The sequence below is a fragment of the Lonchura striata genome, chromosome 1 (genome assembly GCF_046129695.1).
Source record: "Lonchura striata isolate bLonStr1 chromosome 1, bLonStr1.mat, whole genome shotgun sequence".
Classification (NCBI taxonomy): domain Eukaryota; kingdom Metazoa; phylum Chordata; class Aves; order Passeriformes; family Estrildidae; genus Lonchura; species Lonchura striata.
In genome coordinates this window covers 55,891,230-55,905,500 of record NC_134603.1, presented here as the reverse complement: position 1 = coordinate 55,905,500, position 14,271 = coordinate 55,891,230, and the positions used below count along the sequence as shown (strand labels likewise).

Here is a 14,271-nt window from a genome sequence, read left to right as displayed (position 1 = left end):
TTAATTTCTGGGTTGTGGTAATTCCTTTTCTTCCAAGAGCTTTAATTAAAAAAAAAAAAAAAAATCAAACAAAACCACAGTAAAATTTAGATAAATAATAATATATTAAAACCATATTCCATAATGTAATAAATACATAATGAAATAGTTGAAAATTTTGGATTTTTAAAAGTACAATGACTTTTCTTACATTTTTTTTGTGCCTGGCCCAAACTAGTAGATATCTACAGAAATGTTTATTATGCTTTTCATAATCAGTAGTTTTTTTCAGTAGATTTTGCTAGCTTCTTTGCATATTCATTAAAAGAAGGGAGAACTTGGGGAATTCACAGATTACAAATCTCAAAAGATGGAAAAATAAGAATGGTAATATTTTTCTTGGACTGAAAATTTGAAAGATCTGAGAGTTATTAATGAATCAGAATAGCCTGTTGCTGATGTTTCATCACAGGTTTGAGGTGACTTTGTCATTTGATATTCAGTAATGTTTCCAAAGCTGGAGAAATTTTAAAATCACAGATCACAGATACTAAAAAGGAAACATTGGTCATGAATTCTTGCTCCCCTCCATTGTGATGGCTCAAGTATTCTTGAGGCTGGGACACTGCAAGTCAGATCAAACTTACAGCTGTAACAATTGAAGTAGGCTTGTACAGTAAGCTGGTGGTCTCTTAGGCTTATAATCATTTTATGATAGGCTGAAATTTGCCTGCCCTTTTCAGCATGGATAGATGATGCCAACTCTGTACCTAAAAATCAAAAAAATTAAGAATTAAAAGTAAATATTCCTGTTCCAGAAAATAGAAGTGCTGTCTCACTCCAATGTGGTAAAGAAAAGGTGTTTCTCTTTGTATTGACTTCCTTATCTCCTTTTCAGAAAATCTAATCAAAACAGGTTTTTTAGATATCCCCTTAAAGATTGCAAGAGGTAGAATAAAATATAGTTTTTTCATTAAAAGAGACAGATCTCAACACAACCCATTTCAGTGGATGGCTGACTCAGAATAAAACCAAGAAACAATAGAAATATTTCTGGATAAGTTAAATAGGTAACAGGAATTTTATTAAAAGTATTAATTATGAAGATTTTTGCTTGTATCTATTTTTAAAGAAGTGGACTAAAATATTAGTTTGAAAGGAAGCAAAGATTGAACAAAATTAGAAAAATGTGTGAATCATTGTAAAAGTTCTGAAACTCTCAAAAATCTCACAGTTACAGAGGGTGGACTTATTTTACCTTATTTATAAAGAAAAAATCTTCCATGTTCTCAAAAATACTGCACTGATGGAATTATAATAAAAAAAAATCCAACAGTCCAACTGAAGATTATTGTCGTATTGAATCTGTTGGTACTGAATCCTTAATCATCTCTGTAGTTATAATGGTATTTAAAAAAATAATAATTATTTTCTCTGGTATATTACCGGCTCAGAAAACATCATTTACCTACAGTGAACTCTGAAAACTCTCATCTATAAAATATCTATGTATTATATGTGTTCCAGGGGAGCAAGAATAATTTTTTACTTGTATGTTAAAGGTAATTCAAAGAAGAAAGGTCTATGTTAATCTTAGACTCAGATCTCTTAACATCAGATATATCACAAGTCTAAAATTGACAAAACAATACTGTGTGGAGCTAGTTTTAAAGTCACTACTTGAGTTTGCAGCAACAGACTAGCTAGAACAGCATATGGAACTCAGTGTACAAAATTACTAGATAAAAGATAATTGGATAGAAAAATAAACTTACAGAATTGGATGAAAATGGGGGGGTTTTCTGATCAGTGAAGCCTTCTGATCATTCCACTTTTAACAGCTGAGTGATAAGAAGGAACACAACATCTCTTTAAAGTCGTTTTTCTAAGTGAGATAATTTAAAATAAGCATGGACAAAATATATGAAGCAACATTCATTGTGCCATGTGAGTGATGTGCAATGACAGAGTGAGAACAGAGTGCTGATAGTTCTCAAAGGGAAAAAAAGACATTTGTTGAACACAACAAGGAACATAGGTCTGAAAGATATTTAATTATACTGCAATCCTTCCTATTTACCTAATGATTCTGAACACCAGTAAGAAAGAGAAAAACTCTTGATTTATTTTTGCCACCTATTGTTCTAGGTAAACAGCAGTATATTCACCCTTGGTGGCACCATTAACAAAATCACCAGGAGAGAAAAGAATTACTGTACTTTCCTCATGTTAATACCTGCTCACTGAACTCAGTTTTTTTCAGTCAGTTCAGTAGCTAGGGCAGTGCTTGAGGATATAATTTCAACATCCTTTTACTTTAATGCATGATTTAATCCTTAGTTGCATGTCTCTTAATTATTAAGGCCTCAGCCAAATTTTTTTAAGGTATTCTGTCTTTAGAGAAAATGTCCACCTTAGATTAAACTGGTTAATTTCCTTCTGCCTAATCTATAAATTGAATAGGACAAAATGGATCATAGAACATGTTCTTTTGTAAGTGCTACTGGAAAGCCATAACTTTCCATGATACTGCTGCAGGTCACCCATCAACAAACCCTAATAAAGACAGAAGGCTGTAAGAAAATGGGTGGGGTGATGCAGTCATTACGGGAAGGATATAGGAAGTGATTTAACTCACTGCCTGAAAACTTGGCTGCTTACTAAGGGCTGCTAACTACCAGCTCCAGAAGAGGAGATCAAATTTTGTGTGTCTGTTCCTGTTGTAAAGTTGTTTTTAATTAATAACCCTTAGGGATCCTATCCTGTGGCTAGATGAAAAAATATTTCCAAGTAAAGTACTGAAATGTATGGTGAAAAAAAAAAAATCACACTGAAAAGTGATTCATGATACAACTCAGTCTAAAAACATATCCATAAAAAATTGCATATATTTCCAAAACTCTAAAAATCCCGGCAACATGCAGCTAGGAGGTTGATAATTTGGTTAGAAAAAAATATAGCACAAAATGCTGAGGCAGTACCTGGTTACAGGAGTGGCTTAGACACACAGGGATGTAGGATTTATTTCAACAGGCAAAAAGAGAAGATGTCAAAAAAGAGGAATGGCAAAAGTTCAGGTGAAACAAATTGTAAATTTGTGTCATTTTTTTAAAACAATGGTACAGCACATCACCAACATTCTGCCACCTTCATGGAAGTTGAGCTAATCTGGGAAACTTCTCATGTGTATTACAACAAACACTTGGAAGGTTGAAAGAAATCATTACAGGAGGAGAAATAGTGGTGCTCAGAATATATTGCCTGCCTTAGCTATCACTGGTCTCACAACTGCTTTAAGCCAGTGGTTTGCTACTTCTCCCTTATTCAGAGAAATATAATCTTAGTATCGATAACATTTAAGAATAAAGTAGGACAAGCTTTAGGTCAAATCTTGTACAATGGATTTTCCAGCTACTGCATCAGCCTCAAAATAGTGGGACAGTAGATCGATGGAATAAACTACTAAACCAGCAAATACACAAGAATGGATCTATTAATACTGTGTGGGAATCGTGTCTTTGAGAACTTGTAAGTTGGCTACACAAGTGATAAACTCCCACAAGAAGACCACAGATAAGGAATTTGTATCAGTAGCTGCCCCAAATCCTGTTAAAATAGAAATAAAAGCCATCTGAAGTCCATATAATGAGGTTGCAGTTAAACATACAACTCAGGGGGTTATCTGTGTGCCTCTTTTTACAATGAAAAAGGGAACAAGTTAAAAACAACTGAGATTTGGATTATGTCCAAGACCTGAGTGTCTTCTCTTGAAGAAAATGTGACCCTCCTGCATCAACATGGCAACACTTATAATTGGAACATATACCCAGAACTTACCTGTAACAGATCCTGCATTTTAGAACAACTCAGGTATTGCAGGTCCACTATAAACCACCTTTAAACCAGATACAGAAGGAATACCAACTGCAATATCACGAGGACACGTATTGACAGTGGGTGATAATGTTACATTAACACTACAATCTAAATTTAACCTGAAATTACCCACATGTAGTTAACACTGGACATGAAGGTGTACAAGGTTGTGACAATAACAGGGTGAAAGGGGTATTGCAGGCATGTTAGGAAACTAATTGTATACTAGAAGCCCAGAATATTTACTGCATATGTACACAATATTTACTGCATATTTACACAATGTACACAGAAATTATTTCATAAACACTCCTAATAATCACTGTGCAAATCAATGTAAATGTACAAAATAAAGCTACCATTGCTCACGGCTGTGTATCTTAAAAAACAATTGAGTGACCTTCACTCAATGTAGTTCCATTATGTACAAGAGCTTATGATTATGGGTGAAAAATTAATTACAATGAATATGCATTGAACAAAACCAATGTTTACACTCCTGCATGCAATGGAATCCATACTGATTACAATGACCATCTCTATGATGGTGGATACAAAGTCATTGGCCAAAAGGACTTGGAGGTTAAAGAGATATTAAAAATCTGTTGGGTGAAATTGGTATATGAACTGAATTAAATGGACACTAAAATTCTACCAAATAAATTTATTGATATTACAAGTCACTGAAGTTAGGATAACCAGAATGACTTGGAAAGCTCTTAGGGGAAAGAAAAGTAAAAATATGACAATAATGATCATACAGCTGATCCTAAAGTCTGACATATGCTGAGAGCAGTGCCAATGTGAGTGGTCAATGGAGAACATCCTGTACATAGAACTCAGTGGATAGGAAGAGATAAGCGTTGATATTACCTGAAGTCAACAATTTCTGCATCTTCAAAAAGCTGACAATTTATTCAGGTTACACTAACTCATGGAAGTGCTACAGCCCAAACTTCTGATCTGGAAAATGTAAATGCTTAAGCTTACCCCCAGTGTTTTTGTAGCAGATCCAACAGCAGGCTGACTAATGAAGCCTTTGTGCTATCCAGTGTGGTATGGGAACAGTCACTCCTCAGTAGAGGAGAAAGAATGAGCACTGGCATCGACTGCTTGGTAATTAGTTTGTTCATGGAAAAAAATACAGTCTAGAGAACTTATAAATAAGAGAGCTTGTGAATTAGAGGAATAATGAATGAATGAGTTCCTATGTTGGACTAGTCTGTACAAAGATGATTCTGCCCTTGTTTGATGTCTTTGTGTTTTGGTGGTGTTGTTTGAGGCAGGGGATTTTTTTTTATGGTTTATTTTTTTAAATGAGCACATAAGCTCATAAAATAAAGTTTAATTTACAAAGTACACTGTGCTGTAAATTTGAAAGATCCAAACAGACCATGACATAATATACAGATTATCCTACTTCATGAAAATTAAAAGTTAGTGCTTTCAGGACTTTTTAATGAACATCCAAAGATGATTCTGTTTATTTTTTTCCCACAGCTATAAAAATATATTAAGAATATTAAACCATATGGTAAATTTTTAAGATATGTTGTTGCCAAACTTTGTATTCCTTACATGTGTCATAACTAAAAATCAGCCAAAAAATGGCCTGAGGAGACAAATAATGCTAATTGTTTACTTCTTATTAGGAGTTATATGATAATTTTTCCTCCTACTCATACTTCTGTAGTTTCTTATTAACATAAAAATGTCAATAAAGGTGCAATTTATTTCCAAAACCCGTTTTATTTCCTTCTCATGTCCAGTAACTAAAACCAGTTATGCTATGAAAATGACAAATTATAAAATTTTGTTTTTAACTTCACAAAGAGAAGTGTTTTGGGGTTTGTCAGGTTTTGTTTCACTGAGGGGTTGTTGCTGTTTTGCGTTTTTTTGTGCAATTAGGAAATCTTAAAAATGCCTGAAAAAAAATGGTCTTCTTAAGACATCAATTTGGATAGCACGATGTGTTAAGTGCATCTTTGAGATAAAATGAAATCACAGTGGCAGTTCATAAATGTCTTGATACGTAAGGCTAAAATTATGGAACTTCATCTTCCTTCTATGGCATAACATCTGCCTGAATATTTTAAGTGCAAGAGACAATGTCAGGCTTAAATCTTAATTTCCAAGTTCTTTAATGCTCAAAGTTTCTAAAGGACAGGATAAAGACTCAAATTCTTTACCAAAAAAAAAAAAAAAATAGAACTGAAGAACATAAACCAAAAATAATTGAGAGATTTGAGAGAAAACAATAGAAAGAGAAGTGCTAAGTACTGTTCCACATTTCTTATAGGTCTGACCAAATTTATAATCTTGGGAACACAGAATATCGCTATTTTTCTCATTATTTCTTTATGGTATAGACACTTTTGCTTTGAAAACAAATGAATAAATTTAATCTCAGGAGACACAAAAAAACTCCAGAGGCAGAAATTATAGGACCAAATGTAAGTGTGCCTTTCATAGTAGAATCTATGTAAAACTGGAGTCTGATCCCACTTCTGAATTAATCAACACTAGATGGTGAGATGGAATGATATAATAGAGAGGGCAAAGCAGAGACTCGAGTTTCAACTTCAGCTTCAATTAAAAAAGCCATTAACTACGTTTTCCAGCTACTCTATCAGACCTAAAAAGGTAAAAACTGGAAAGTAACTTCAGAAAAATAGAAGTTCTGCAGGAAAATTGCATTTTACTATGATACAAAACATTGTGACAGACAAGGCATTTCTGAACTACCCTCAGAAAGTGTATCATTACATTAGTTGTCCATGTAAAGCTAAATTCCCGGGAGAAGAGGAAAAGGATGTGAAGCAGATAGTGACTGAAAGACAATAAACCAGTTAAACCTTCAGAGGAAGCAGTAAGTAAAAGGAGGACTCAGAAATGACTTAAACTTTTCTCTATTTGAGTAGACTATCCAGAAAGTGAAAATATAGCAATCATCATAATGCTGAAATAAGCATTTTACACTATGCAACAGGATTAAGTATACTGCTTCTTGATATTCCAGTATCCATTATGATAACCAAAATTCTCTGACTCCAGAGGAGGAATCCTTTCTATTATTAATAGTAGTTTGCTTCTCCTGAAGGTTTTAATAATTCACTTGAAGGCATGTAGGGTAAAATTACATATATATAATTTATATCTTAAAAAGAAAACAAAACCATGAAGTAGCCCTAAGTGGCCCTCAGGCTGGCCATGACAGTCATGTTGCCAGTTTGTCCTCATTTGCTATCCTTTTCCACAACCTATTTCAATCCTTTGAAAAAAGATTTACAATTCCAGGTGTAAGTTGTCCCACTCATTTTAGAGAAAATTAAACCTCTAGTGTGACAGAAATTCTTGTGAAACAAAGGTATGCCATGTAGAAGCCCTAAATATGATATTCTGAGCAAGGGGGATGATCTCAAAAGTCCCCCCAACATGATTCCCTGAGCAGTGTGATTCCTGAGGAGCTGTAGAAGCCTGTTTCTCCCAGTTATAACAATGCTGCCATGGCATCCAGAAAATAAGAAAAAATTAGGGTCACAAATTGTGAATCTCAGAATATGTAACTTTTATCCAAATGAGTCACAAAACACCATGTAAGTAGGGAAGAGCCACAAGAAATAAACCTCTTCTGTGATAACACTGAACTGCCTTAAAAGCAGCAATGTGGCACTGTTGTCAGGAACCAGTTGTAAGGAACATAGAAAAAGAAGAAAAAAGACTTTATTCCCCAAATCTGTTCTGCAAACAGAAACTGCAAATATGAGAACACCGTGCATGAAGGAAAGGGGTGAACAAAACAATCAAGTATTCCCAGACACTTCCCAGGCTAGAAGGTCAGTTCTAAGCACTAGGGTAAACAATCCAGAAAAAATGTGCTGGTAACAGCAGCAATTAGTGTCTTGCAGGAAATATTTACTTTTTCATGAAGTTTCACAAAATTTTATATTTGAACTGATGGTTTTATTGAAATGATTTTCTGTACAGTTTCATCTAACCATGAGATATTATACATTTCTCTTAATGTGTAAATTGCTTCTGTAAAATATAGTGAAACTTTCCATGCGAATAGGAGAATTTGACCACAGGACTGGTATAGCTGACATGACTCAAAGCATTTAAAAACGGAGTGGTTATTTCTTTCCACAGAATAAAACACCCCTAGGTAAAGTGAATTTGTTTTTTTTTACACTAATACAAAAGGTGTCAATAATTAAAAGCAGTAATTTAGGACAAGATTTCTTTCACAGCATATTTTACATTATTGTTGCTGGTGGGGGAGGGGGGTGGGTTGGTATTAAAGCTTGCTCAAAATAAAATGCCGTAATTCTCTCTGAAAAAGGATGCATCAAAAACAGGATCTGGTCTACTTCACTGTGATCTTATGTACAATTTTTCTTTTTTCCCTTTTACCATTTTCTCTCATTTTAAAGTAAAATCCTATTCAGTGATTCAATGTTTTTTTTTAAACACATGGATACAATATATCTTGTATAATATTATACAGATTATATACATAGTGTACAAACTATATATACATACTATAAACATATGCATTCATAAAAAAGCTTAGAAGGCAGTCACAGATTACAATAAATGTAAAGACTAAACAAATATTACTTTTTTATTTCTGCCAATTTTAATAAACTTTAAACAGTTTGGATAATATTTCTTCAGATGAGAACCAGAACTATATACTCTGACTTAGGTCTACTGGGTAATACAAATGATTACATATCATTGCAATATTTTTCAAAGTCTTTTACAGTAACAAGCTGATGTTTCTTCACATCTTTGAAGTTATATTCAAATCCTTAGGGTTAAATATGGGCAACATAAATATTTGTACATAGAGATGTTGTCATTTACTACCCATAAGGCCAAAAGAAGCTCTGAAGTACTGCTTTAAATATAATATACAGTAACTTCATTTCCTCAGAAATGTTTTGTTTGGTTACAAACTTTTATAACATTTCACCCATATCTTTTGTACAATCAAGTCTGTAGTATTGATTCTCATTCCTCAGCCACTACACTTCAAAAAAAATATTGTATAAGCAGATTATGCAGAAAGGGAAGGGAGTGTGTGTGACACCAATAACTTTCCCAGACAGTCTCAAAAAGACCTAAGTATTAAGAAGATGCTAAATTGATCACAACCCAAATAAATTTGGTAGCTATGACATTTGAGACAGTTTGCTTGGATAGCTCCCCTTTGAGATATGATTATCACATTCTACTAGGATATGATTAATGACAAAAAGAGGCAAAATAAACTTCCTAGGTATTTAGGAAAAGTAGGAACTCTCAAAGTTTTAGAGCCTTTCAGAGTAAATGGCTTACAAACAGGTTTACAAAACCTAGTGTAAACTGCTGAGTTAAACAAGTAGCCAAGTCTTTGAAATTCTAATCTAATCTCAGTGATTCTATGTGAAGACAGGTAATCTCCATGGAATGCATTATCTGATTATTAGGAAAAACAGATTATGAATCAGTATATTAATAATAACTTCAATCAAGAACAGATTCACAGTACATTTAAAATATGGAGATGATCAATTCATACAAAATAATATTAGTTAAATATTATTATGGTCTAATAGGCATTTTCTGAATATCATAGAGAGATTTCTTTAGTAATCTGTTTTCCTAACTTGAAACAGGTATTTGCTTCAGAAGAATAGGGGTCACATTAGTTAATACTAGTTCATTATACTGAAACACTTTTTTTTTTTTTAATGCTTATAGCTAAAGATACAAGTGAATACAAGTGAACTCTTCCTGTGATTTACAGAAACACCTATAGGTATCTTGTTCTTCAGGCACAATGAAATTTGCTCTAATCACATTAAAATGGTATCTGTTTTTTGGGGTTCTTTTTTGTTTGGTTTGTTTATCAGCAGTTCCATAGCTAAGACTAAAACCAACCAAGTGCATGAGTCTTCCTCCTCTGTTCACACAGAAAGCAGAGTAAATTATTTTCAGCAAATGTTTAGCATGACAAACATTTTTTAACCTACATTGACATTGAAATTAGTTTCAATGCTAACAGGGTCATTCCCTTTACTGAGAAAAAGTAGGATAAGCAGGTAGCTTCTTACACTACTCAGCTTAGTTACAAGAGAGCCAGTAGTCAGTCACAATAGAGAATCTCAAAAGACTCAGCTCCATCCAATGTGTCAGTGTGTTATTATAGGATATGAGCTCAACCAACTGTACATATGCACTGTCTTGCTTATATGGACAGGCAGCCCTTTAACATGGCACAAAAGAGTATCTCTGAACTTTCCAGAAAGAGGGAAGACTACAGAAATGTAGGGAAAAAATACCCAAGGTATGCTTCATCCACAAGCTTAGATCTGCCTTTGAGTATGTACTCATAACTAGTCTTAGAAGTCTTTAAAAGCATTAAAGCTGCCTCTAAGTTAAAAGTCAAAGAAGACAAGAAAATTTAAAACATCTCATTCAGCTGGTGATTTTAATTCAGGTTATTAAACAATTTAATCTATATGAAATATAAATATTTGCAAATAAGCTATAAATAAGCTTATAGCACACAATTAAGACAGAAGACCATTGCATCATGTTGAATTCTCATGGGTTAAATTCCTTTCTCAGCTATTGATAATAGCATTCTCTTATTTCATGTTTCATTTACTTATGTTCAAAAACCAAATCCACCTCCTTGTAAGAGTCACTGTAGCTTCTTCTTGAATATAGTTGAGGAGGCTTCATATATCTGTGGGATTTTTAGCACATTTTTAGATGAGGCTACAGGTCAGGTGGATTTCTTTCAGTCTCAAAAGGAAGTAAAAAAAGGAAAACTGAAAACTGACTAACCATTCTGAAAGGCACTTTACTGAACAAGAATTAGGTCAGATGCTATGCTAAAACATGTTCATCCAAACAATAGAGATCACTTAAATGTATAGAGAAGCTGCATTATTTAGACAAAACCATCGCAAATCTATTTTCTAGAGTCTGTACCTCAATTCTATTATCTTACTCATTTGGAAAGCGACCTTGAACTGGATAGCTTCACTTTCATTTATGGGCTTTTTTATCCCACTGAGTTGAGGGAGTCGTGTTTTAATTTGGGGGTTTTTCTGATGTGGCTTTTTTTGTTTTTATTTTCTTTCTTTTATTTTCAATAAAGCGTGAACATGTAATGGCATATCCCTGAAAAAGTTAAATTTCTAATCCCTCCTTATACTTTGAGAAATTCTTCAGTGTTTTAAAACCCTTAACAGTATCTTAAAACCATATGCTTTATGATATAAGAGACCAAAAATTGTCTTGTTAGAGTTGAAATCATTTACGATACTTTCCTATTCAAAACATGACCTACTTTTAGAGGAAATTTTATAACACTGGGAGTAGGGAAAATTAATCACAAATATCTGATGATTTGTTTCAGACCAAGACATAAAACATTCCAATGCTTATTAGGACACAAACCAATTTCTCTTCAAAACACTATGCAGAGTCTAGAAACAAGTGATTTTTCCCACCCACATAAGTAGACAAGTAAGAACACTCATGAATATTTTGTTTTCTCTGGGTCAGAGCATATCCCTTTGGCTGGTTCAACTACTCTGATATAGTTGTATCAGAATTAACAATTCAGTTGTGTGGAGATAGTTTTGGTTTTATCAGAAGAGTTTTAGAAGCCATATCTTGTATAATTAATTATTTTACGATTGTTCCTTAGAAAAAGATTGCTGCTTGGACATTTATATGTAATTATTCTTATTTTTCCCTAACCAGTCTAGTATTTTAACACCATCTCATATCTTTCAATAGCTCAAGGACTGTGAATTTTTTTTGTGATTTAATGCTGTAAGATATTATCCTGTGATGACCCACAACTCCACTAAATTATCCTTGAGGGAAATGAATAAAGGAATAATACACACTGTGACTTTTACCTGAATTCCACAGTTACTAGAGTGGTCAAATATAATAAATCACTAAGTATCATCTGTTGTATCCTAGATGGTACTCTAATGCATAGAGAAGCATGTCTGTTCTCTCAGGGCACATTCACAAATGGCCAATATGTAGTCCCACTAAAAGAGAAGAAATTACTTGAATAATTGCTGACTACTCAGCATGGCAGAAGGGAAGTTGGCACCCTTTTGCAAAAATGGACACCTACAAAAGTTATGGAGAAACATCCAAGTCAACTGAAAATACATTTTAAAAAAATATTCAAAACAATAGGAGCTTTCATGAAAATTTGTCCCTGGTATTCCTCCATTGACATTAAAGAAGAATGGGCTTGGTAAAAAATCCCAGTCTTATTTAACCCAGTGTAAATCAGACCTAGATTACTTAATAGCATGAGCAGAGAATCAAGCTGTTCAAGACGGATCATTTTCATAATAAACCAGTCAATTAAAGATCATTGTATGGACTAGAAAGAGAATAGGAGTGAATAGATTAGGTGAGTCATTAAAACAGACTTCCCCAAGAAGTCGTAGATGTCCCATTCCCAGAAGTGTTCAAGGTCAGGTTGGATGGGGCCTTAAGCAAACTGCTACACTGGCCTTAAGTAACCTGCTATACTAGCAGGGTATACCTGCTAGATATTTAAGGTCCCTTCCAACCCAAACCTTTCTGTGAATCTGTAATTCCATTAGTATCAAATTTGCACACTTCAAATGGTTCTAATATCTACCTCTCTTGTGTTGAAGTAAATGACAGTAATTTAAGCCTGTTCCTTAATAGCTCCTTTAGTGCATTCATTTTCAAGTGATTTATTTTTCAGGCTTACCTGAGGTTACCATTGGTATTTTATACTTAAGGTGAAAGAGCAGCCTCAGTTCAAAGCTAGCTACATGTAAATACACAAAAAAAACCCCACCCCCAGGCATCTAATTTCACATTTTTCAATTTCAATTTTTTGTAGATGTCTCTAAAAGGGATATGACCAGTTCTATTAATGATATCTAATATATTTTCAAAATTCATTTATCTTCATTATCTTATGCAAAGAACTGCATTCAGAAACATAAAAGTAACTTTTCTAACAGGAAATTTAAACTAAAAACCAGGACTCTAGCTATATGATTATTTATAGCAGTCTGCTTCATAAAATGTTTGAAAGAATCAGTGAGAACTAATACAAACAAAATGCAACTACCTGGATAGTCAGTAGGAAGCCCATTAGTACTATTTGCTATATCTGCTTATTAAACTTATGAACATTGCTTTTGGAATTTGACCCTTGGTTCTCATTGTTGAAGGATCATCACATTGTCTCACACCATCTCTGATACTTGCTATTAAAATAATGACAGACTGAATATATTTATCCAGCATCAACAAATCATAGTATCAAAAAACCCATATTTTATTGCATTAGAATAACAGCATACAGCTAAAAACATGTTATCCTAACTTCAGATACTTCCTGATGAAAGTTAGTATTACACAACTCATTACTGAGTTGCATAACTTATGAAAATAGAAACACTGTGAAAACACTGCTTTCGAGCAAAAAAATGTAGTGCAAACTTCTGCAAACTCATAACAATATTTTCATGACACTTATGTCCATAATACCACTCCCATTAAAATGTACCAAAGTTTTACCAGTTTACACAATTACAAAAGCATTTCACAAAGTCATTTTTAAAAGTTTTTCAGCAGCAAAACTGTATAATCTGTGAAACTTCAGCATTTATACTAATTTCTAATCAAAATTAAGAAATCATTTTTTAACAAACTGTCACCTAGAAAATTTTAAAAACTTACCTGGTTATAGGAAGTAAGAATTCTACTACACTTGAAAAGCAAGCTGTGTTTAATGGAACGTTAAAAGTAATGCTACATGATAGTAGGGAAAAACATAGAGGAGAAGAATCCAGCTAGATATAACTGAGCCACATACTTCAAATACTGTTTTCTGATCTTAAGTACTTTTGCTGAGCATTTCAGACTGTTTTCCTCCTTATGATCAGCATGATACTAATTCATAATTTGTCCCTGAAGAGATTTATAGAAATTAAACATGAAGCCCACAAGCTTAAGACCCCTTACCTTCTGAGTTTGCTGGGCTCCTCTTGCTTCTCAGTGTAACAGACACATGTGTAAACAAGAGAATTTCCTGCATCCTTTTCTCATCTGCACTGTACTGGGACTTGGCCAATTGGATTATTTACAACATTAAGGCCACTCCACAGTAACTTGAAAAATATTCTCATTGGTCAGGCATTATCAAAACTAAAACCACATTTTTCTTTTAAGTACAAGTCATTTATACAAAACAAAACTTTTTGTAATATTCTTCTTCACTAAGCATTATTTGCTCAGTTTTTATTTCTTCCTCCCTTTCTAATCTGAAGACTCTGACTCCAAATATTATGTGTAAGATGAAATTAGTTATTTTAATCATATACTTAAGTACAGGTC

General features: G+C 33.5%; 1 protein-coding gene across 1 annotated transcript in view; it reads right to left on the bottom strand.

The window, feature by feature from the left end:
* The window catches only part of CCDC102B (coiled-coil domain containing 102B), a 41,496-nt gene extending 27,561 nt beyond the window's left edge, over window positions 1-13,935 (bottom strand). The window contains 2 exon segments of the mRNA XM_031503733.2: window positions 1,755-1,820; window positions 13,900-13,935. The gene's annotated coding sequence lies outside the window, so the exon portion shown is untranslated.
* Window positions 13,936-14,271: the final 336 nt, after the last annotated feature.